The following is a 25,264-nucleotide window of genomic DNA, read 5'->3' on the forward strand; positions in this document are numbered from 1 at the left end:
ACTACTATGCATGCCTTCACTTCCACTGGATATTGTTGTAACGGAGAAAGAAATGTGGATCTTCGAATTTTTAGAATCCTACAAGCAACGTTTTCCCCTTCGTAATGATGTCTTCAAAAAGGGAGGGACACGAACTAAAACTGTGAGAAATTCAATTTTTCAGTGCAAGAACTTCCACAGAACTACAGTATGTCACATCTTTGAAACTGACAACAAAGAAGCTTCAAGATCTAAATGCACTAATGGCCTGTGTGTCTCTTCCATGGTAAAAGTACTTCGAAAAGGTCCGTGCTTCTGGTGTTGAAAGGAGTTCTTCAGGGTAAGAAAATGTACCTCAGGAGGAAGAAGATGATCAGCCTGATTATTTATTTAAGAGCAATGTCAAGATCTCAACGCAGTAATGCCCTACGAACCTCTTGTGTGGAAAAAATACTTCAAAAATGTTTTTGCTTCTGGTCAGTGGTATGCTCAGGTGGTGGCATAACCTCCCCTTTGACATTGTGTTCCTAAAAAAAAGGAAGTCAAATGCAGGAAGAGATGGCAAAATTAGGGCAGACTACAAAAAAATAGACACAACCCCTCCCCCTTTCTAAAATCCTGGGCACGCCACTGCTTCTAATGATGTGAGGAAGGTCTTGATGATGTGGTCAACTTGTAACAGTACGATTATACACGTTTATCTCACAGTGTCAATATTATATTCTCATAGATTGCAATGTACTGTAATCATATATCTATAGGTCTATTGAAATTTCGGTATAATGCAGTATTGGATAAATTCTTTTAATAAATAATTATTGTAGACAATAAATTTATCTATTTTACATTTAGTCCACAAAGTGATTCAAGCTCGCCCATGATATCCGAAATAACAGAAACTGACTATAATCATAGATCTGGAGAATTAAATGGCTGATTCTCGCAATGTGTATTTTGATAGTTTGCACCTAATATCCGCAACGCAATGAATTCCGGTTTTAAAAATGCTGTTTTGTGGCAACATATCACTTGAATAATACACCACTTAACTTTCAATGCAGAATATTATCAGTGTCATTCCATGCCAAACAATCCAATAGTGGCTGCATGACCATATTAGAAAAATTTCGTTTTTAGTATATAGGTTTGTACATGTTTCTATACCGCGTTTGTTAGAACCTGTCCCGTTTCACATGCTAGCGATCGCTTGACAGTTTCGGTGCCAATGAGAAACGAGGAAAAAATCGTCTGCTGGGCAGCGAGGAGCGAATGGAAGCCAGAAGAGAGGCGCTTACGTAGACGCTGTTGCGACGTTGCATATTTTAATTGGCTGCCTGGCTTTGACTTTCCCCAGCTCGGAGAAAAGCCAGTGATCAGCTAGCGTGGGAACCGGGACAGGTTGTAACAAACGCGGTATAGATATCAAAACCAATGTTCAAAAAAATTTATTGTCTTTAGTTCTCCTGGGGCAGCCATTTTTCCAACATGGCGCATGGCTTCTTTTGATCATGTAGCAGTATACAGAAACCTTAATACCTCAAAAACCATTAAAGCTAGAGACCTGAAACAAACTTCATTTTGTAGCTAATGAAGTATACTTCCTATTAGGGATGTGACGAAGCTGAAAATTTACCGATGCCAATGTACTCACCGATAATTTTTGGAACCGATACCGATATTTAACCGATTCCGATACATAAGATTATTAAACAGAAATGGGATGTTATTTTCAGCATGACAAAAATAAATTTTCTATGTACATTTCTATTGCATATCATATGTATATACATATATATTCTCAAGAGATGCGAATGTATATTTGCATCTACAAAATGTTATGTGAACCTTTAAGAACAACATAGATTCTCAAGAGATTAAACATTAGTACACAACCAGTTCTTTGAAATTCCTGTTCTGCCAGATACAACTTCAGAAACACGAGATTTGGAAGCACTTCAGGAAGTAACCTACTTCTTCTCTTATCTCAAATCTGTTCAGCAACACTGAACACTCAATCACTGAATACTGATGCAGCAGGTATGCCCAAGTATTTTCTCAGGACTTGCTTCAGGTTTGAATATTCATTTTTGAATTTCCAATACAACAGCAGATCCTGGTTCAGCAATGTACTGTTTTATTTCCAATTTATAGTTAGGTTGATCCTCTGAATGAGTTTGAAATAATTTTCTTACAAAAACCCTACAATAATGACGAATCATAACCAAATTTTCAATAAATCTTACAAAACTAGAATATAAAACTTATTAGAAGGTAAAAACTCTAGTTTAATCTGATCTGGTTTAAATATCATATTTTTGCCGATTTCGATACCGATGTGTCAATTTCAGCTGATTTTCATACATCTGTAATCGGCTTCGGCACATCCCTACTTCCTATGATATTCAGGTATGTTTTGCTTGAAATTGCATCGTAAGCACGAAAATTATGGTGGAAAATGGGGTAACAATAGTTAAAAAATTGCATTTTTAAGCCCGCTTCTTTTAATGAAGGGGTTTAGTCTAAGGCTTGATTTTTTTTTCATGTGTAGACCTACCTGCAGGGTGTATGTAAATAAAATATCAGTGCTTAGAAGTGCACCCCTTTTTTACAGCATGGGCTCAAACATGGCCATTCATTGAATTTTGACAGTTTTCGAGGTAAAATATCTCATGCATTAAAAATTCTGAAATTTGGCACATAGAAAGCCCTTCATGAACCTAACTCACAGTAAAAATCTCAACTTTTAGATTCAACTCGTTTTGGTCAATATGAGATAACGTATGTCACCTAATCTCTGACGTTGCAAAGTAAGGTTAAACTACATTCCATACTTAGAATAATGAAGTCTTTTCTTTTTCTTTTTTAAATTTGGGTTAAATAAAGGCTCAGAAAATATAGTAACATAAGGTTTTAATACTTGACTTACCATAAATTGAAATTACAAAGTATGACAATTGAAAATCTGCGAAATTTCATTGCAAAAGGTTTGATTTATGATGTACCCACGACCAGTTGGTATTGTCAGCTCCAAAACTGAGCTTCCCCCATATTTTTATCAATGTAGCAGTGCATGCAGCTTAAGATAGGCAGTGGCATGCCCAGGAATTTCGAAAGGGTGGGGAGGGGGGTTACATATACTTTTTTAGTATACAGCCCTGTTTTTGCCACATTATCCTGACTTGGACGTAATTGTTTATGGAATACTAGGCCAAAGGTATTGGGCTATGACCCCCACAAACCCCTCCTTGGGCACTCCACTGAAAGTAGGCTATTTATTTTGGAGTGTCAAAGCTGGTAGAATATATTATCTTTTGCTCCCTTTATTTTCCACTTTTTTTCTTCCAAGAAAAGACATTCGTTGAAATATATGTGAGTCATGCACAGCAGAAGATTCAGAGACATGTTTTATAGGATGTGAGGCAAGCCTGGAATTGATCTGTGCATGGACAATCTCTGCTGTCATTCTTCCTTTGCCTAATGTGCCGAGAGTAGTGACTCGTGAATGTCCGTTATCTGTGACAGGAAATGGAGTGTTTTGTAATATTTTTAACTGGAGAGGACTGTCATAAATACCCTTTTGGTAAGGTTCCCAAAGACCTAACTAATCTTAACAAAGTCAGTGAAAATGATAACACTTCTTAGGTCAAGACTACAGGTGTATGGCTTAGAGACAATATGCAAATACCATTAAACATAGCATTTTATATGGTAAGGTAAAAAAAAGTGTCAAGAAAGCCTTATACCAGTTAAATCAATATGCCTGATATGTTGGAGTAAAAGTTTCATATGTGGAGAAAGTAACTCACTTAAATGCTAGAATTGAAATCATGTCTTTGTGCCAAGTCAAGGAAAACTAAAGGAAATGCATGAAGTCTGTTCTGTTTTTTATGCATCTCCTGTTTCAAAACTGAGGAGGCTGATTACAGAAAAACAATAAAGTGATCTTGCTCAAAAAACTATTCACATCCTACAAGGAGTGCAAAGGAAACTGGAAAGTTGCTTTTCACTAAGTATTAAAACTGAAGAAAAGGAAAGCAAGTGTGACAATCCTTTGCATGGCCAGTACAATCATATAATTGAAATTATAAGAAGAAAAATGTAAATGAGCAAAAAACTAATGTTGAAAAGGCCAGAATCATCAGTTCGATTACTACCACTTGGCCAAGAAAAAATATGTGATGAACTGAAGGTTTCTGATAATTTACTTAGGAACTTAGTGAAAGAACAAAGAATCCTGCCTGATTTATCAAAGAGAATGAATAGGAAACTGGAGCTGACAACACCAAATGGTCATGGGTACCTAATAAATCAAACGTTTTGCAATGAAACTTTGCACATTTTCAATTGTCATACCTTGTAATTTCAATTTATGGTAAGTCAAGTATTAAAACCTTACGTTACTATATTTTCTGAGTCTTTATTTAACCCAAATTTAAAAAAAGGAAAAGAAAAGACTTCATTATTCAAAGTATGGAATGTAGTTTAACCTTATTTTGCAACATCAGAAATTAGGTGACATACGTTACCTCATATTGACCAAAACGAGTTGAATCTAAAAGTTGAGATTTTTACTGTGAGTTAGGTTCATGAAGGGCTTCCTATGTGCCAAATTTCAGAATTTTTAAAGGGGACCCATCTAAGATATTTACCCCTGAAAACTGTCAAAATTCAATGAAAGGCCATGTTTGAGCCCATGATGTAAAAAAGGGGTGCCCTTCTAAGCACTGATATTTTATTTACAGACACCCTGCAGGTAGGTCTACACATGAAGAAAAAAATCAAGCCTTAGTCTAAACCCCTTCATTAAAAAAATCAGGCTTAAAAATGCAATTTTTTAACTATTGTTACCCCATTTTTCACCATAATTTTCGTACTTACGATGCAATTTCAAGCAAAACATACATGAATATCATAGGAAGTATACTTCATTAGCTACAAAATGAAGTTTGTTTCAGGTCTCTACCTTTAATGGTTTTTGAGATATTAAGGTTTCTGTATACTGCTACATGAGCAAAAAAAGCCATGCGCCATGTTGGAAAAATGGCTGCCCCAGGAGAACTAAAGACAATAATTTTTTTTCAACATTGGTTTTGATATCTAGAAACATGTACAAACCTATGTACTAAAAATGATTTTTTTCTAAAACGGTCATGCAACAATTTATTAAAAAATTGGTTGATTTGACATGGAATGACCCTACAAGTAAATGAGATGAAGTCAATTTGCTTCAGAATAAACATTCAAAGTGACCAGGGGTGTACCCAAGGCATAAGCTAAATTGTTTGACCATTATTTGAACAATTACAATGTCAAAGGGCAATGGTCTGTACCTGGAAACCATAGGTAAGATTGGTGAGGTGACAATCACATTAAATTAATATTGTCGCTTTGTAAAGAAACAGATTGAGTAAAAACTTTCTTGCTCGCATCGCTGTCAATAAAAACATTTCTACAGTTCAGAGTCATGATTGTTTTTATTCCTGTAAAAAAAAAAAAGAAAGGAAATCTGGCACAATTAAAATTTTTGCACTCGCGAGAAATAACTCAAAATTTTGTGTATGATAAGGCTCAATGTTCTCTTCCTCCTGTTCCCACAAATAATAAAACCAGAGGTCTGCTAGTGACAGCAACTGTGAGGGAAACATTTGACATTGAACTGCCCACACAGTTGTGTATCTGGCATTTTTCAGAGGGCGAATATTAGTTTCTCTCTTGAAAATTGGGTCAAAGGTAAGGTGACTATATTTTTTAAACAAGAAAATGTATAAATTTTAATATTTCGCCACAAATACTTGTGTCTTAGTATTGGAAGTCTTTCTCATAATTGATATTTTGCCGATGAATGGATCTTCTTCAGTACATCCTTCTTTTCAAATAACATTTTGTCCAAGTTTACACATGTGTGATGTATTAATCATCATAGCTTATACAGTTTGTACTGAAAGAGCGTTCTTGTCACTTGTCAACAAGTCATTCATGTTCAGTGGGGGCACTGGCTTTAGGTAAAGAAAGAAGAGACTCCAATGTTTTAAGAAAATTGGAATATGGCACATTGTTGACATTGAAATGTGAAAAAATTTCTTCCCAACAATTGCTAGGTGATGTTTTTCCCAGTTTCCATTTTTCCAATATTTCTGAGATTATGTAGTAATTCTATGCCGATAAGTCGTCGTCACAAAAAAGGACATTTTGGGTTCCCATTTTACATTTTAAGAAAATCAGGACAGATACTCAATGAAAGGGGACTGTCTCTGCTAATATGGGGTCTGGTCATCTTAGCCAGACGGGATAATAATTCTCTCACTGACAGCTATTTGAACACACCACTCAACCCAAATGGTGTCTCTTCATTCTTCTCATCTAATCATTAGGGGCATGCATATTTCGTTTTTGACGAAAGCACGAAATGTGAAATAACACATTGTAATGTTAATTGTCCATGTTTTTGAAAGGTGTGGTGAAGGGCATTAAGCCACCATGTTTTGTCACGAAAGGATGCAAAATGAACTGAAAAATAAACCCAAACACAAAATTTAGGGTTTATTTATCAGTGCGAAACCTTCTGGGATCTAAATTATCTTGAGAGTTATGCAATTCATGGAAAAATTATTAATTCTGCTGTAAATATTTGAGGAGCAAAATGAACTTCTTTACACAGGAATAAATTTAGTACTCTGATAACTACATATAAATGTACTATTAAAAGTAAAATATTAATTTTATGTAATAAGTACAGTTTTTACATCCCATTTAGGTTTCTATTTACCATTTTAACACCGAAATAACATTTTATATTTGATCCTGAAATATGCTTAGTTTTTGCAGAGAAATCTTTTATTCACCACAAATATGTGCCTCTACTGATTATCATTCATCTTTGCAATAAGCCAAAAGTGGCAAACAAGTAATGTAAAAGAAATATAAAATTAATTCAAATGGCAGTTAAATACACTTTTCAATATTGATAGGAATTATGCAATATTTCTTTCAATAGAAGGCAAGTAAAAGTAAAGAAAATTTCGGGAATACTTACAATCAAATGGAAACTTCTTTCACTAAGCACTTATTTTAATAATAATAATAATACGAGGGCCATTTTTCTTGTAGTGGCAGCACTGTTGGTATATGCTTGTCAGTTGTCGCTGGGAAAACAGACAATCGGGCCTTGTTTAGTCTTGTACTACGGATCGAGTGTAGGTGTTTGGTGCTGAATAGTACTGTTTTGTGGTAGTTGGAAAAGACGTTAAAGTGAATATGTGAATTTACCATGCATTCCTTCCACGTGCTACCTTAAGGTTTTTGAATATTCACTGCTATTCATGCGTGAATATTGTACAGGGCAGTATTACACTTCACTTAACATCTTCTAAATGCCAAACAGTACTATCCAGCACTAAACATCTACACACGATCCATAGTACAAGACTACACAAGACCTGATTGTCTTTTGTCCCAGCGACAACTGACAAGCGTATACCAACAGTGTTGCCACAAGAAAAATGGCGCTCGTAATAATAATGTGCATCTATCTTACCCATTAGTCATCCACCTCTTGCAAAAAGAAAAAATAATTTGCACACAAATATTACATAATAAGTAAAAAAATATATATTTCCTACCAGTGCCTTGAGGTCTTGATAATTTGTCAGTAGCATATATTTTACTTCAAGGAATTAATAGTTCCCTCAAATATTGTCATTTCAAAATTCCCCAATTATATAAAAAAAATTCCTGTTATTTAAGGAAGCACAAGTTTATAGCTCTCGGATATATTTTTCCGAGAACATGATACTGTTTTCTGTCGGGTAGTATAGTGGCATCGCCTTGTAATCAAGGGGTCCCAGGTTCGATACCTGGTGGAGGCACAAGTGGTTCAGATCCCACTTTAAACTGTAGGTCCATTCCCAATAAGCCTTACTGTGCATAAAGTAGACTTTAAACACCAAATCAATCTGTTGGGGAGTAAGAATTATTAACCTATTCATTCACTTAATACTTATGTTATTTGCGAGATGAGTACGATACATAGTTGACTCAGACATAGTTAGATACATCGAGGTCAATTTACTGATACTCAACCTAAATTGGCAAAGTTCATATATTACTGCTCTAAACACTAAATAACATGAAAATTTGTTATTTACCTGTGCCTTTTGAGATCACGTACTTTGGTGATGAAGTGATGTACACAATTCTCCCTTCCAGTTGAGCCAATTTTGGGTCTAGTTTTGGGTGGGGGTGGCAAAACCTCAACAACTACCTGCAGTAAGTCTTCTTCACTGTAATCAAAATATGGCAAACTTTTAATAAGTGAAACATAAGAACTATGGATGAATAACTAATTTGAGAAGATACCATCATTAATCAAACACACAAAAAATATAATTAATGCAATCCACTTTATTTTTAACAAAGCAAAACTAATTTCTGTTAATTATTCGCAGGTTAAATATTGCTTTAGTAGTAACGCACCCCTCTTGTGTCGATAAATCAATTGAATTGAAAGATTGATTGAGTTGGTGTTTTGAGTCCACTTTATGCACAGTAAGGCTAATCGGCACTGGACCTATAGTTTAAAGTGGGTTTCCAACCACTATGTGCCTCCACCAGGTCGAACCAGGGACCCTTGATTACAAGGTGACAATGCTACTGGGGAGGCACAATTGATTGGAAAGAGAACAATGAAAGATTAATAAATAATAAAGTGTGTATGACAAGTAAAGCAAGAAATTGTGAGAGATTGGTGATATATAGGGACATTGAATTTTTGCGATGCACGAAATCGCGAAATGTGAAAAAAGATGCAATTTTGAACATTCTGCACATAACTACACCCCCGATGATGAAATATGTATGAGTTTTATTCGCGAAGTAATGCAAAATGTGCGCTTTTCCACGAAATGAATGCTTTTTCGCGAAATAACCGTGAAATTTCATCAAATTAAGTAGAAAACACACAAAAATCGGCAATCAAGGTTGTCCGTGCAAACTGTCGATTTGTAACAAAACGTTTGCCTAAAGTTTCCTACCACTTGCAGCTGAAGAACGTTTTATCTTCGATCACATCAGGAAGACGCTGCAAATTGGGATTTCTAATGCACATAATCTCAGTTCGAAAACTTCACTCCCTATCAAGCTGCATTCCTTTCTTCCCCCAAATATGCAATTTAGAAATGAAGTGATTTTGTGCTGATGTTTTCGGTTGGACAGCTAAGTACTTGTGTATGTGTACAGTATATAAAAATGAAGTAGTTTATCAATTTATAGCTCTTTTGTATGTTGTTTCCTCTCATGATGAAAAAGTGTGTGCCAATTTTTTTTTTTTTCACCGCTGGTATATACCGCTGATCTAACATTTTATTTACCGCTTTTCTCAGTTTTTATTTACCATAAATTTGTCTCCCTAGTGATATATCATAAAATGGGTGTGGTTTTTCGATAGAAAAGGTATTTTATTTATTGATTGATTTGGTGATTTATGCACAGTAAGGCTAATCGGGACTGGACCTACAGTTTAAAGTTGAATCCAAATCACTACGAGCCTCCACAGAGTATCGAACGCGGGACCCCTTAATTACAAGGCAAAGACTGCACCATCGGGGAGGGCCCTTTTGCTATGAAGATCACATTATCCACGTATCTCTTGAACAGTATCACCTCATTTTTCAAGGTTTCAATTGCTCGCTTCTCTATCCAATGTATACAGATATTGGCTAACGAACATGATATGATAAGTGGTACCCCATAGCTAATCCTTCCTTCTGTTTAAATACTTCTCCTCCAAAACAAAACACATTATGACATATGCACATATCTGCCCATCTTATTATGTTCCATACTGTTAGTTCTTCCACCTTTGCTTCATGTAACCATTTTTCAAGGGAATCCAAAGCAATTTCTTTTCGAATATATATATATTTTTATGTCAAAGCTTACTAGGTCATAATTTTCATCCCATTCTATTGTTTTCAAAGTATTGGTTACTTGTTAGGAATTCTCTATTGCAAATTCTGTTTTCTTCATGAGATTTGCTATTGTGCTCACATGCTATTTGGCTAATATGTATGATGGATGGCTGTACATTAGCACGATGGGTCTCATTGGAATATTCTCTTTGTATGTTTTTGGAAGGCGAAATGCTACTGGGATGGCCATTTTTTCTATTTTTAGTCTCCTTTTGTTACCTCATTAATTATCCAACTGGTATCTATGTTTTCATGTACTCGTCTTATTATAGCATTTAGTGGGTCAACTTTGCATCTACAAAAAATGGTTATGCGAACATTTAAAAACATATACATACTTCAATTTGGAAAAAAAAAGTGATAGATAAAACATAATAATTACTTCTGCTGTTGCTCATGGCTGGTACGAAGAAAAGTCTACAGTATGCGTTACAATGAGCTGAAACTTCGTTGGCCCGGGAATAGCCCTGACGTAGAAAATTAATTAGCTTGTTGCCTAAACCGATGAAATAATCCTGATGTTCCTGATCGAGTCTCTCCTGTTCTTCCAGAAAATGTTCTACAGCCCCAATGAACTCTGCGTAAAATGTTTCCCTTTGAACAATGGTGTTCAAGAAATGTTTATGCAGATTTTCGCTCTGTTCCATCATAGGTTCCTGAAAATATATATGATAATAATATAATCATTGTAAACCCTCCATACTTTCAAATTGTATATAAACCATTGATAAATTTTCAACATGTTTTATTTCTTGTAATTATTACAATAAAAATCGCATAATCTCACACATATTTAAATGCAAAGGTTTCTGTATTTTCACATCTGCTATGCTCTTTGCTTTTAAGTTTCCAACATTCACTCGATGTTTATGTTTTTCTCCCAATATTTTTTCCAATCATTTCAGTTTTCAACACCTTTATAGTACACTTTTACATTCACAAGCAAAATAATATAAAAGCTTTCCTAATTTCTCACACGGTACCCACCCAGTTTATACCTTGTTTGTTGGTATGGAGAAGTAATTCGCTCAATGAAACTTTTCACTCAAAAGATGTAATCCATATGGAGGTTTCACTAAACAATCAAATGCACTGCGAAAAAGAAATTTTAAAATTCTCACTTCTTTCCTTCCACACAAATTCTCCTTCTGCTCCTCGAAGAGCTTAAACGTCCAAAAATCAAACATCCATTTTGTTCAACAGGTAAAAACAGTCAATGTATCTTCAATGCAGGCCCAGCATATGGTACACTTGTCCACAAACATAGAAGATAATCACACACTACAAATTTCCTCCTGAACAGTCCACTCTTAAGACTAGGTGATTTCTTCTCCACAATGGCAGATATGAACAGGAAGGAATCTGATTCATAAGTGGCATGAGGAATGGAATCAAGCTACAGTAGGGAGAAGACTTACAACTTCTTCCCGAACATAGAAGAAAGATTAGTGATGACACATGTACAACCATCTAGAGGCCTTATTCAATTTCTCTGGCCACGGGTCACTTTGGCCAAAATCTGGCTAGATTTAAGCAAAGGAAGGAGAGTACTGTCCAACATATCCCGAAGTGATGGATTCAGCGGAACATAGGCTCTATCACTGCCCCACACCTGACACGAAGATAACACACCTAAGGCATGAGCTTCTAAAGTATGAAGCATATCACCCCATTCGATCAGAGCACTACATTATCTTAAATGACCTGGCAGATGCAATACCAGCAGCTGAGTTGTGAAAATACAAATCATCATGAGACCAAATCCCAATACCTCAGTCCCTTATTCTACAGAGACTCATAATTGAGCCAAGAAGATCAAGACCACCGAACCAGACATCACCCATCACCAGAACAACCAACACAAAGCAATCTTACATCTCCAACCATCCTGATGCATCCCAGGAAACCCCCTGTTCCATGAAGTTCCCAGGATTAGTGTACTTCAATTTATACCAGTACTACTTATTCCTTCCCCGCTTAAACTTCATTCCCTACCCTTACCCAATCCAGGCTGTCCTGTAGTCCCTTTCTGGTACAATCATCTACCACCCCCAATAATAAAACAAATACAAAAAATTCACAATACTTAATTTAAAACAAGGGAGTTTTTCACATCATGTAAACCAAGCCTGTACTGATTATCAGAACAGATTTGGTAATTTATTAGAAAAAGAATATTGTAACATTCTGTAACCACATTAATAGTTAACAAATAAAAAGTTAATAAAATTAAATGGGGGAACGGTACAACTTCTGCGGAAAAGATGTCCTGGTTTAAAATTAAGGCATCAGGATAATAAGTGCACATTCCCGAATGTGTGCGGGTGGAGGCTGGGCAGAACTAGGGGGTTCCCCCTTTTATATTCCTTTCTTTCTTTCTTCACTTAAAAAAAAAGTTCACTCGACTAAGTTGAGACTCTGATAATCAAAGGAAGTGATCAAGAAGAGAAAAGACACAGTTGCCACATAGTTGGATTTCAGAAAATGAAAATCATGTAAGTTAGGTATTTCTTCCTCGGTATATGCCATTTGTTCACTCACAAAGAGGAAAATTTAAATTTGCTTCCCCTTTTTTTTTACAGCTTGCATTTTATTTGTATAATGCGTTTAAAAATTGGAAACTTGTTTAGCCTGAACACATTGCAGGAATCTATTTCCTTCCCTTTCCTCAGAGAGAACCCTATGTTTCTCGTCAAGTTTACCACTTCTCGCCCCCCCCCCCCCCCCCCACTGCCACTCCTTGCAGCGAGCTGGGGAAAGGATAGGAGGTCTGTGTGCAGGATGCTTGTAGAAGAATCCATGAACAATTACATAATTATAATTAGTCCATGCCTTTTCCTGGGTTTCATACATGGTGGAGGCACATTGCACAGTGATTCTGATTCCACTTTAAACTGTAGATCCAATCCTGATTAGCCTTCCTGTGCATAAAGTGGGATTTGAAAACAAGCAAGCTCAATGCCTTTCCTGCATTTTGTACATAATTTTCCAGGAAATACATTGTAGCATATTATAAGAAACTGTATAGGAAGTAACTTTCCTTACCACCCCATATCTATTCCCTACTGCCTGATTTTCTCTTCCCCCTTTCTACTTTGCAGAGCTTCCTGGGCCCCTTGACATGGGTGGGCTAACTTAGGGCGAACCTGCAATGAAGGAATATAGAGTATTATAGGAAGAGCATTCCGAGACACTGCAACCTCCCATAGGCCAGGAGCCGCTTTGAGCTCTGACGTCGTCAAGGGGGTCTGTCAAGCGCACGAGGCTCGCATAGCAATAGAAACATACGGGAAATATGTTCATTTTTAATTGATCATATCTTGGTTCAATCAACCATTTGTAGTAGAATAGGCAAAAAGTAAGGAATAAGAACTAGGCAACAATATGAACACATAATAGCAATAAATTGCATTATACAAATCATGCAAAAAGTAAACATGACTATCCTTTTATATCACCGCTACATTGAAATCTGAAGTTGCATATGGGTAAATAAATACAATTTTACGTATTAAATATTTCGCTACCACACCAATACTTATTATCCTTCATACCTTAACATTTTCACAGATGTTTGTTATTTATATGTTCATAACAATGTATATAGCTAGTATATGTAGGATGTCGCTGTTGTTATTTAATGTCACTTTTCTACGTCTTTAGGGCAACCGCAACAATAAAATATGAATGATGAAATAATAAATTTGATGGGAGCGTAGGCTAGATGAGTGTGGCAAGGCTATTCAAATCAAAAGTTCCCTGGTAACTGCTACAAACTATGGTAAAATTGCAGAAATATTCAACCTAAACTGAATTGTGTTTAGAAAACCCCATCAAAATATATTTTTTAGAAATTTTAAAAGGATAAAAAATAATGTCATGGGAAAGCGTAATCTGTCAATAAATTCAAAGAAACTCGATGGTAAATGTGATCAAGTACGTTAAGTGTACAACTTTGGATCCTGTCACTGACGTTCGCGAGTTCGAGTCACGTTGTGACCATGGATGTTGGAGAATTATCTCTAGAAACTAACCACGATATATCTTTTTATATATTCTTGTATTCACAAATAACAGAACTTTTCTCTTGCTCATTTTGCTATGCATTTGTTTCTATATAACCAATTGCTTATTTTGTGTATATCCAGTGCTTTAAGAATTCTGCACTCCCATTGGTCAGTTCATATCGGGTGCGGTGCCTAGTTGCCGCCATATTTGCGCGGTAGCTTAATTCCGCCAGTGTTCGTGCAGAAGTCACTCCGGCAACAGCCGAAAGTCACCGCGTTGTGGATTATCATCAAAATCGTAAGCCTAATGTGGCTACATTTCATTCGTCATATCAGTCAAGTGCAGTGATATTTAGTTCAGTTTCACAGGAACATTACAGTGCTGATATCATTCAGTGAAGAACTAGTGACGTGTTATTGTAAAACCGGCTTCCAATTTCATATAAACAGTTTACTGAGGCAGGAGTGCTGGACAGTGTAATTACGTGTCATGTGTACATATTTATTATTAATATAACGTTATAGTTGTAGTAAGTGCCTTCATTTTCTTTACACCATAAAAAGATCGCGGTGAACTCAGCTCTATGGTGATACCATCCATTCCAGGGAGACAATCAGGGTCCTACCGGGCAGCAAATGCAATCAGATGTTCTTTGTGACTGCCCTTTCATCAATTTCATGTGATCATCACTCATCGCTATGATTAACCAAAAGTTGTAGAAAATCGACGTCAAATAACAAATACAGAGGTTGTTCGCTTTATATCCGACCATTGTCAATTCTGTGCTGCCACCTGGCATATCATGCTGGAACTATGGGTCTGCTGGCGGGAGCAGTGTTGGGTCTGACCTTGTAGATGCATGAGTGTTGGTAGTGAATGTTATGAAATGGCACCGAAAATCAACCGGTATTGGGAGGTTTACGTAATGGCCCTTTTCCATGCTAAGTTTTCATACGTACGCATTGTGAACCTGTCTGAAAGGTACTTGGCGGGTTCCAAATGGAAGAAAGTTGTCACAATGGATGAATCATATGTCCATCTCACTGCTGGTGGTCACATTCGGGTGATCACATACCGTGAAATTGATGGCAAGGGGCGCAGCAACTTTGTTCGTCAGTGCAAGGAAAGTATCTCTCGTGGCTTTATGGTTGTGACGGGATTCGGATATGAGGGTAAGTTGATGTTACGCAAGGTGGACAAAAACATGAAGGTGAATGCCAGATACTTACAAGACTCAATTCTGACACCTATCTATCAGAGAGAGATCCAAAAATTGTATGGAATGGACGCAAACCAGGTGATGATCCATATGGACAAGGCTTAGAGTCATACCGCCAGAACATCACTACGTTTTTATCAGGAAATGGCAGAGGAATTAGGAATTCGTGTCATTCCGTTTCAAGACATTCCTGTGAAAAGCCCAGATGCCAGTCCAATGGATTTTTGCACATTTGGACTGTTGAAATGACGTCTTCAACATTGCTGCCCGCGCACCCTGGATGGTCTACGGAAAGCTTGCAGGGAGGAATGGGACAGAATTCCCATGCCTGTCCTACGCCGGAGCTTGCTTCAATGGAAACTGCAATGCCGGGCGATAGTTCACAATGCTGGGGGTCCAATTAAATATGATCAGTGGTGGCGGCGCGGTATCTCTTAAGGTGGGTACCCGTCAAACATGGTCGGATATAAAGCGAACAACCTTCTGTACATGAACAACAGGCCTGGCCTCTGTCTTGGTTTAGCAATGTGATTTGTTAATCACTATATGATGGGAGGCCAAGGCGGAAATAAATATCAATAAGAATAAAAAGTCATTACAACTTACCCTTCCTGGAGACTTATAATTTTGAAGACGATGCTACCCACTGTCGTCTTTTTCTTGCACATGCTTCCATGGACTTCAGTCTCATTAGTTTACTTAAATGTCGAATTCTAATAAAAGTTTTTGTTCTGACATAAAGAGAGATAATTTTTTCGTTAACTTAGGGAAATTTTTACTGAATTACTATCTTTAGTGTGTCCATGACTTTATGTTGCTTCGAAACAGTTGACCCATTGAAGGATGCAAACACAATCTTCAACTGGATAACTTTTTCCATCCACTCCTGTGATGGATGGGTAACCCCCCCCTTTTGATATGATCGATATCCAGTCATCGCTGCAATGCTCTGGAATATCTACTTTTCCACACATAACACCTAATGTTTCGTCAATTTTACGGCATTTGAAGGCCACGTACCGAGCCAAGTATTGAATTGCATCTTGCAACACGTCATTATCACTAACCGAACGATCTGTAATCTGCGTGTTGAGCAGATAATCATCTTCTTGGATATGCATGACCATGGTTGCTGATCCCTCAGTTACATCAAAGCATAACTGGTTCGTCACAAATTCCATCAAGTTGTCCCCATCAGCTGCTTGAATCTTCTCTACATCACCCTGACAAAAATTGTTGCCCTCTTGCACCATGGAGACACCTACATTTGTTGTTAGCAATAATAGGCGAATCCTGTTTTGCACTTCAAAGGGGGTGGGGTTATTGTAGAAAGCCCCTAATCGGTGAATACACCAAAAAAGTTTTCCAGGCAGTGCTGGTTCAGCCTGGCAGTTAGAATATATTCCGCACCATGCATTCCTTTCATTGCCTTGTGTAAGCAGAAGAGAGACTTCATGGACATCATGAAGCCTTTCTGGAAAGACACTAAACCTTTCTTCTTCCCCACTCTCAATTCGTTTATTACCTCAAGAAATCTTTTCAGAGTATTTTTTTGACGTTTCTCATTCATGCCATATCCACTTCGGAGGGGAGTTTTCTTGTCTTTCGGTATTCGTGAATTTAATACGTCAAAGATGTCATTTACTAATAGGAAGAAATTGCCTTCTCTTTGTTGCTTCAGTATGTGATTCAATGCTAGTGCTGTGTGCCGAGAAAATAACTGTGCAGCCATCCTGACATTTCGTCGTGATCGTCCACTTACACTGACATAGGCCTCATTTATGTGGTACGTCACTGACAAATCTCCTCTTTGATGGTCTAGCAATTTAAGCATCATTTCCTTTCTAACTTCTGTGCCGTTTTGAAGGAACACACCCTCGTCGAGAAAATGGTTCCTTGATAACTTCAGGAGATGAGGCACATTTCAAAGAACCCAAACTTTTTCTTCATTCACAACGGGATTCATAAAGAAAGTTTTATCAATATTCACACCCAACTCCCTCCACACTTTGGAATTCTTTCTTCCCATATCACACACAACAGCCACTACATGAATACCACCATTTTCCACTTCAATTATGATGTCCTTCAGCAATTCTGCCGTCACTGTTACATCAAAGTCATAATAGATAGGTTGCTTCCACTTGGAAAACAAGCCTCTCACCATCACGACCTTCACATTGCTATGCGGCCCCAGTATGGCATCATGTGAAGAATCGAAGCAAATCCGACCATCAATATTCATTTTGTCGAAATAGAGCACTGCTACTTTGTCCCGGGAATCAAAGTTAGTGGCCCTAGCTTTGAGTAAGCAGAGAACTTCTTTCATGATGCCGCGCTTGCACTTAAAATTTCTTATCAATTTTCGAGGAGTGGAGGCAGTAGGCAAGGGTACATTGTGCTTTCTCAAATATTCATACGCCTTCTTGGGAACTGCTCTTAATATTAAGACATTTGCAATGTCTTCAGAGGAACATTTCACCCTTTTGTTGTCCTCCAAAAGGCGTCGAACTTGGCCTGGTGTGAAGCATTCTGAAAGCACTTTTCTTACTTCTTCAACAATGTTTTATCTTACGGTGATTTAGCACAAAAAGTTTAGGTCTCCTAGCAATTCTTAACACAATTTCTTTCCGTCATAGAGCAGCTAAGTTTGTGGCATTTTTCATTTCTTCACCCTTGTCATCTAAATACGGGACAGCATTAGTCTGCTGATCAACCTTTATTTTTTTAGGGGACAAGGTGCTTATGTTTGACAACGCCATTTTTCTAACATTTCTAGCTTCCTTGCATTTTTGTCGATAACAGGAGTCCTGTAGAAGACAAACAAACGCTACATTAGTACACAGCAAACAAACAAGAAGTACAAGATTCAAATGAAACCAATTAAAGGCCAGGAATATAATGTTCAATCTCTATCAGTTGTTAATGCGGGGGCTCAAGTGAAAATATTGCTTTGATGTTCATTTCATTTTAAATTCTCATTCTCATATTTACTAAGGATGCACAAACAGACCAATGAAGTGTTCATCAGCAATATGATGGATGTTTATGGAAACATGAATTATACCTCAGATAATTTTCCTCATTATTATTGTTACGTTTAATCCTAGCTTACCCGAGGGGAGGGGGTGTCAGGCCCACTACTTCTATTTTTCAAATGTGATTTTCTTTTATAAAGAATTGAAACTAAGTTACATTATTGTTCATAAAAGCATAAATGTAATGTATAAGTGTAGGCAAAATGCACTTGGTAGGCCTATCAGGTGCATCCTTGCATGCGTGTAATTTGAGACACTCATGTCAGTGACAGTGTGCAATTGGCTGGTAATAATGGTAATTAATGTAATTAATAAACAATTGCACTTCTATAAAAATAAACACACTAATGGAAATTATTATGGACTTTGTGAGTTCTAGTGATTGGTAAAATATGTGTGACTCATGGAAAAATTTGTTATTATTATTATTTATGGTAAAAGGAAAAGCTCCCCATGCATATAGCACCATCCTATGAAGGCTTATATACGAAGTAATACCATTAGATTAATTATGGTAATTTTTGTAATTCTTATAATTAATAAATAACTGCACATATATAATCAACAAAGAAAGTACTGTTCAATAACAAAAAGATTTCTTGAATTTTTAATGCAAAAAAAGTTGTTTGCGTGTGAGCCCCTAACCCCCTCCCTCTATGTGAGCTTCTTGTCTGGTATGGGTAAGCTATGGTTAACAAAAGGAAACAAAAAAGTGGTGTGAAAAATACAAATAGACCATTCCTCCAAGGTATCTAGCTTCTGTAAAAATTCAGCTGAAAATTTTGGCAACTAACAGTCATAATATTTGTGGTTTGGCCTCAACTCCCCTTGCAAACTACGAATTACATTTTTTTTTCTTTTTTTTGGAAAACCTATAGCCGAAGTAATACCCTCAGATTAAAGTGATTTTAATTCTTCACATTCTTATGCTTTTTTTTAAAGACCTACAGAACGCCATTGTCCACCGTCTTATTCCCTCGCACGCAGCGGGCCGGCTCCTGTGGCGGAGGGTTTAGCACTTTGCTACGTCGCCAGAGGTCCCGGGTTCGAATCCCGGCCTGTGCATGGATGTTTGTAAGTCTCCATCTATCAATTTCATCATGTCATCACTCATCCCCATCTTCGCAAATTAGCCAAAAGTTACACAAAAGGAAGTAAAATAAAGCAAATGAATCCATCAATCTCGCAGGAGTGGATATATAGGTAGTTTTCCCAACTATTGCCAGCTGGATTATTGAATGTGTATCGTTTGTTTCAGAAGTAGTTTCTAATGGTGACTGCTTAATTTTTGACGGCCCTTTTCTTCTTATGTTAATTGATGATTTACAGTTAAGATTTAGACGTATGGATGGATGGTAGTTTCATTAGACGTTAAAGCAATAATTGCTATTTGCTCCGTGTTAACTGACAAAAATACAGGCCAATACCAAACCAGTTCTTAAAGGGATATGCATACTATTATCCATACCAGCTAACTGTAGACCACGCGAACGAGAACAAGTCTCTGCGCAAGTAGTGACACGAGACGGCTCCCCCAATGAACAGTGAGAGAAACGGATTGTGTAATGGGTGACAGGATTACCCGATTTCCTCAAAATTAGCTCCTTCGCTATGCAGTGTTGCAAATTTTTGGAAAGGATAATACCGAACGCACATGACAAACGGACTGTATTTTTGTATCCAGGTTCGTAGTATCGGTTTAGGGAAATATTAGGTATAAAACAACAAGAGCAAATTTTGACAAGCCGTGCATTTAGCGTACAGACTAAGGTCGGACCGTACATCCGTACATGTATGCACGGTTGGCAACGCTGCACTTTCACCACTAATTTTCCTCCTCCGCCTCTACCGATATGCGCAGCCCTGCTCTACAGTTAGCTGGGACAGGTTATAGCAGGGGTCCGGGAGTCTGAACATCCTTGACCTGCTACGGACCCTCTCGGGTTGCATCTGGATCATCCCACAAATTCATGGGTGAGAGGGTCTGAGCAATGACTACGAGTCAAACTCTTCGCTATTTCAAGAAATGAATTGAAACAATTAGAAATCTGTACAACTACTTATTATTTAAACCTTTGTCTCTCTTAAGCACACCAGTTTCATCTTCAAGGACAATTGCAGGAAGGACCAAGTGAATCCCTGTTGGGCCAAGACATGTGAACAAGTTGCACATATATTTTCAAGTACTGAAGTCTCAACTATAACGACCACGATATCAAGAAATTAAGACACTGAGTATTGTAAAGTCTCTATTGTACACAGTCTGTTTCCTCTTTACAGATTTGGATATGTCTGTGTGCTGGTTATTTTGGGCTGGAATCACATTTGCAAAATTGACGTACTGTATTTGAAAGCTTTCGTAAATGGGGCATTATAATTTCACCAGAGAAAAGCAAGTTTATGAAAAATGAAATTAAATATTTAGGATTTATTATTAGAGATGGTACATTGAATATGGATCCAGAACGTTTAGAGGTGATAAGAAAGATCCCCAAGCCTAAGAACATATGTGGACTTATAGATAGACTGCAAGGAAAAAACCTTCTTCCCTCCACCTCGGGCCATAAAGAAGCATGGTCAAATCTCTCCCTCCCCTACTCGCAGGGGTAAGGTGCACAGGACTCGCGGGTCTGCGCAGGTTGTTTTGCTCGTGGTTCCACTATAACAAATTATGTGGTGGTTTCCTATCATATTTCAGTAGATTTATTCCTGATTTCCAAGAAATAATGGGACCCTTGTATGAATTTAAAACTAAGGGAGTAAAATTTAAATGGAGACAGGTTCAAGAATTGGCCTTAGAGAAACTCAAAAAATGTTTCGAAGAGGATGTAATATTAAAGTTAACAAGACTTAAATAAGCCCTTTGTAGTACAAGTAGACTGTAGTTTAAGAGGGTATGGATGTATATTGCTGCAAAAGGATAACATGAGTATATTGAGGCCTGTTCATTTTCATACTAAACGAATTGAAGAGAAAGATAAGAATAAGTCAATTTATGAAATTGAATTGTTAGGGCTCATGTTAGTCATTGAAAAATTTGCATTCTATTTGAAATTACAGCCCTTTGAAGTACAAATGGACTCTTTAAGTGTAACGTGGATGCTAAAAAGAGCAAAAAAGTACCCCTTATATGCTAGATATATGGAGAAATTGTCAGAATTTAAATTTGAAGTTAAGCACATCTATAGTAAAAGTAATGTAATAGCAGATTTTCTGTCTAGAATATACAATAGAAAGGAATTTGATACTGAAGAATTAGAGGTAGAAGCATTGGAAAATGTAAATTTAAGTATGTATTTTCATCTTCTGTTCTCTATGTTCTTGAAAGATGAACAACGGAAAGATTCTGAATTGTCAGACATTATGAACAGGATAGAGAATAAGGAAGTAATACCTGATTATAAATTAGTAGGTGGCTTGTTGTATAAACATACCAGAGCAAGTGGACAACCTTTCAAAACTCCTGTTCCTAAACATTTACAAAATTCCATCATAGATTATTATCACGCAAATGTTATAGGAGCAGCCCATCGCTATTGGATTAAACCCTTGAAAAAGATACAACGGAAGTTCACTTGGACTGGTATGAAAGAACAAATCAAAGCCTTTGTACCTTCTTGCGATATTTGCCAAAAGGCAAAAAAGAGAAATGTATTACCATCCAATGTTCTAATGTAAGAATTTGTCATGCAGGCGTTGCAAAGATTGTACGTAGATGTGGTTGGACCTCTGCCAATGTCTAATAATTTTAAGTATATTCTTATTTGTGTAAACAAGGCTTCAAAATTCTGCATGACACAATTAAGTGCTAATAGTTGCGTAAAAATTATGCATAATTGGTTTATGTTACATGGCATACTTTTTGAATGTGTCACAGATAATGCTGCATATTTCAAGAGTGAGTATTTTGCTTCATATTTGTTTCAAATGGGAATAAGACATATAACTAACTACCTCTCCATACCATGCCACAGCTAATTTAAGTGAAAGGTACATTGACACCATTAAAAGTGCATTGAGAACTTACATTCACAATAATCAGATAAAATGGAGTACAGTATTAAAAGAAATTCAATTTAGCATTTATTCTGTGTATCACGAAACACTAAAAATTTTGAATGATTTTAGTATTACAATGACTTTGGTAAATACTTTCCCAACATCTGATCATGTAATTTCTGGCCTTCAGCACTTTCTGCTATTCTCACTACCTGGTGACTAGTAGTAACACCCATTTTTAATTAAAAATAACTTCTTAGCAGTAAATTCAGCAACACTGCCAATGAATATAATAAAATAAGATAGAAGACAATGTTATGTTATGATTCAGGTGAAAATAGCCCGGTACCAATATGATCTCGGGACAACACACTTACTCGTTATATCATCATTTTTGACATTCGTACTTACCTATTGTGCATTGCAAAACATTCTTTAAGGTGCGATTTTGCTTTTCTCATGAAAATAATTTCAATTTCTGATATTAACAGTAATTATTGTTCTTACTTTTTTTGCTTCCGTAACGCACAATATGGCGGGCACAGTTTGTGTAGCGTCGTGGATCAGTGGGTATACAGTGTTTCCAACCTTCTTAACCGAAAAATGCCCCACAAAGCATTCACGCATAGCCTCATAAACCATTCACGGTAAGGCTATGTTAGGCAAACATAGATAAGATTTGGGGTTGTAGAACCTTCTTAACCTAAAAATGCCCCACAAACCATTCACGGTAAGGTTACATTAGGCAAACAGTTAAAATTTGGGGTCGTAGAATGTATAGTTAGTTTTTTTCATCTTCTTGCAAAATAACGGCATGGTTGGAAACACTGACAGGAGGTTACATCATCAAACGTGTGTAACATCCGGTTCACATAGAGGAAGCAAAGAAAAGCAACGACAATTGTGCGTCGGAGAGATATTTTTCGTGAAAAACGCATGAATTCCCGGTTAAACAGATTCCACGATGAAAGAAAATACCTCCACGAACTTTCAAAATGCTAGAGAAACTCATTTCAGTAAGTACTTCCTTCTGTAAAAATGAAGAAATGTGTTGTCCCGAGATCATATTGTTACCAATAGTTGTTCTCAGCACCTGGTGAAAATAGCCCTGTATGCTATTCTTACGGTAAGACTGCAGAATATGGGCTGCTTAGGAGGAACGTGGTTCATAATTTTTTGGTAATGTTTTGTAGTTAGTAATCGAGAAAAGTAAGTTTGAAGGTGCGGATAATTTTTTCTTTGGAAAAAACGAGAAATACGTATCCAGGTTGGGCGCTCTTGGAAGGAAAAAAGTGACCTGGTGGTACACATTCCTGCACAAATCTAGTGAAAGCAAAAAATGCCTACGTTATTAGGTAGCTAGGTTTAGTTCTCTCAGTCTGAATAATAATGTCATTGTATTTATGCTAATGAAACCTAACCTAACAGGCCTAACCTAACCTTGTAGGTGCTCCTCGTCGAAATAATGAAAGTAACTGTGCATAAACAATATGGACGCGAACGAATAGAGAAATGCATTGCTTTTAGTAGCAGGAAAAACATTTTTCATTGTATTTATGCTATTGGAACCCAACCTAACAGGCTTAACCTAACCTTTTAAGCTTTCCTCGTCTGAAATAATGAAATAAACTGTGTGTGTGTGAAATCCGGAGTGACAATCAACTCTAATAAAGCGAAACAAAGGGTCTCACTTATTGCACAACACTTGAGCAACCTTGTGTTCCGACGTCATGGGAAAAAGCATTTTTATTTTAGGCTAGCTTGGATTAGTTCTCTTATCCAAAATAATAATTTTTCATTGTATTTATGCTAATCGAACCTAACATAACAGACCTAACCTCGTAGGCATCCCTCGTCTGACGTCGGAACACAAGGTAGCAAAACTCTTGTGTGGAGAGGAAGACCCTGAAACAAATTACAGCAACTGTGCGTAAACAATATGGACGTGAACAAATGGAGAAATGCATTGCATTTAAAAAACATTTTTTACGTGCAATAATATAATAGTAATCGGAAAAGTAACACCGGAAAATAGAAGTAGAAGATACATACTTTCAGGGGATATAAATTTTATTCACCTATTAAGAGGAAAAAAGCAGCCCATGTTTTGCAGTGAGATCAAAATCTTCGAACATTTTGGTGGCAAGAATTATATAGAAGTGAAAAACCAGTGGCAAGGAAACATGCAGTAAGTAATCGCTAAAACTCTGCAGTATGTGTTAACAGGCGTAAATCGTAATCGCACCATGAAAAAATGCATACGTAACATGATGAAATCACAATCAAACAAGAGGAACTTGGGCCCAAAGTATCACTTAGAACATGGAAAGGTAAAATCTTCTCTAGAAAACACGCAGTAAGTAAGTAATCATTAAGAATCTGAAGTATGTGTTAACAGACATAATTATGTAGAAATCGAACAACGTAAGAAATGGTTGTACACCATGACAAATTCGAATTAAACAATCGGGACTTGGGCCGAAAGTATTATCACAGACATCTGATATTATCATTATAGAGATAAGTGGTAAATTTCTCATAAGGGACAGACTGATTTCATCAAATTTACAGGAAAAATTACTTACCGAATGCAGTTTCTTTATACTTCTGGAAGTTCGGGGAAGTGTTTTCTCACATCGTTCATTGAATTTTGACGGTAAATCATCTATTTTTCGATATAAATGTGTGACCGATGCACGAAAGCTCTTGCATCCATTTACTTCCAGGTGGCTGTAGCCTGTGTATGATGATGTAATCCTGGTCAGTGTTTCCAAACGTGTGTTTTTGTAACTGAAGAAGGTACGTTTCCGCAAATGGTTTGTGGGGCTGTCTGTCAATGGTTTGTGGGGCTATGCGAGAATGGTGTGTGGGGCTACGCATATTTTTTTCGAAACCAATTTTTAACTATTGTAACCTATACGTGACCCTACCTAACCTTACTGGAAATGGTTTGTGGGGCTACGTAGTTATCTTTGGGTGCAGTGGGGTGGAAACACTGCATGCCGAGTAGGGTAGTGATACTGTGACTGCCATTTTGTATGTTACCGAAGGCAAAA

At 37.0% G+C, this 25,264-nt stretch overlaps 1 protein-coding gene across 2 annotated transcripts in view; it reads right to left on the minus strand.

Moving 5' to 3' along the window:
* Nucleotides 1–15,870, minus strand: part of LOC146003562 (uncharacterized) — a 190,412-nt gene extending 174,542 nt beyond the window's left edge. For both annotated transcript variants that reach the window (XM_083141860.1, XM_083141859.1), the window contains exons 1-3: nt 15,778–15,870; nt 10,327–10,600; nt 8,124–8,258 (exon numbers count right to left, since the gene is read on the minus strand). The gene's annotated coding sequence lies outside the window, so the exon portion shown is untranslated. The remainder of the gene's footprint in view (nt 1–8,123; nt 8,259–10,326; nt 10,601–15,777) is intronic.
* Between the last annotated feature and the right edge of the window lie 9,394 nt (nt 15,871–25,264).

The sequence above is a fragment of the Lepisma saccharinum genome, chromosome 20, assembly GCF_977018435.1.
Source record: "Lepisma saccharinum chromosome 20, izLepSacc3.1, whole genome shotgun sequence".
NCBI classification, from domain to species: domain Eukaryota; kingdom Metazoa; phylum Arthropoda; class Insecta; order Zygentoma; family Lepismatidae; genus Lepisma; species Lepisma saccharinum.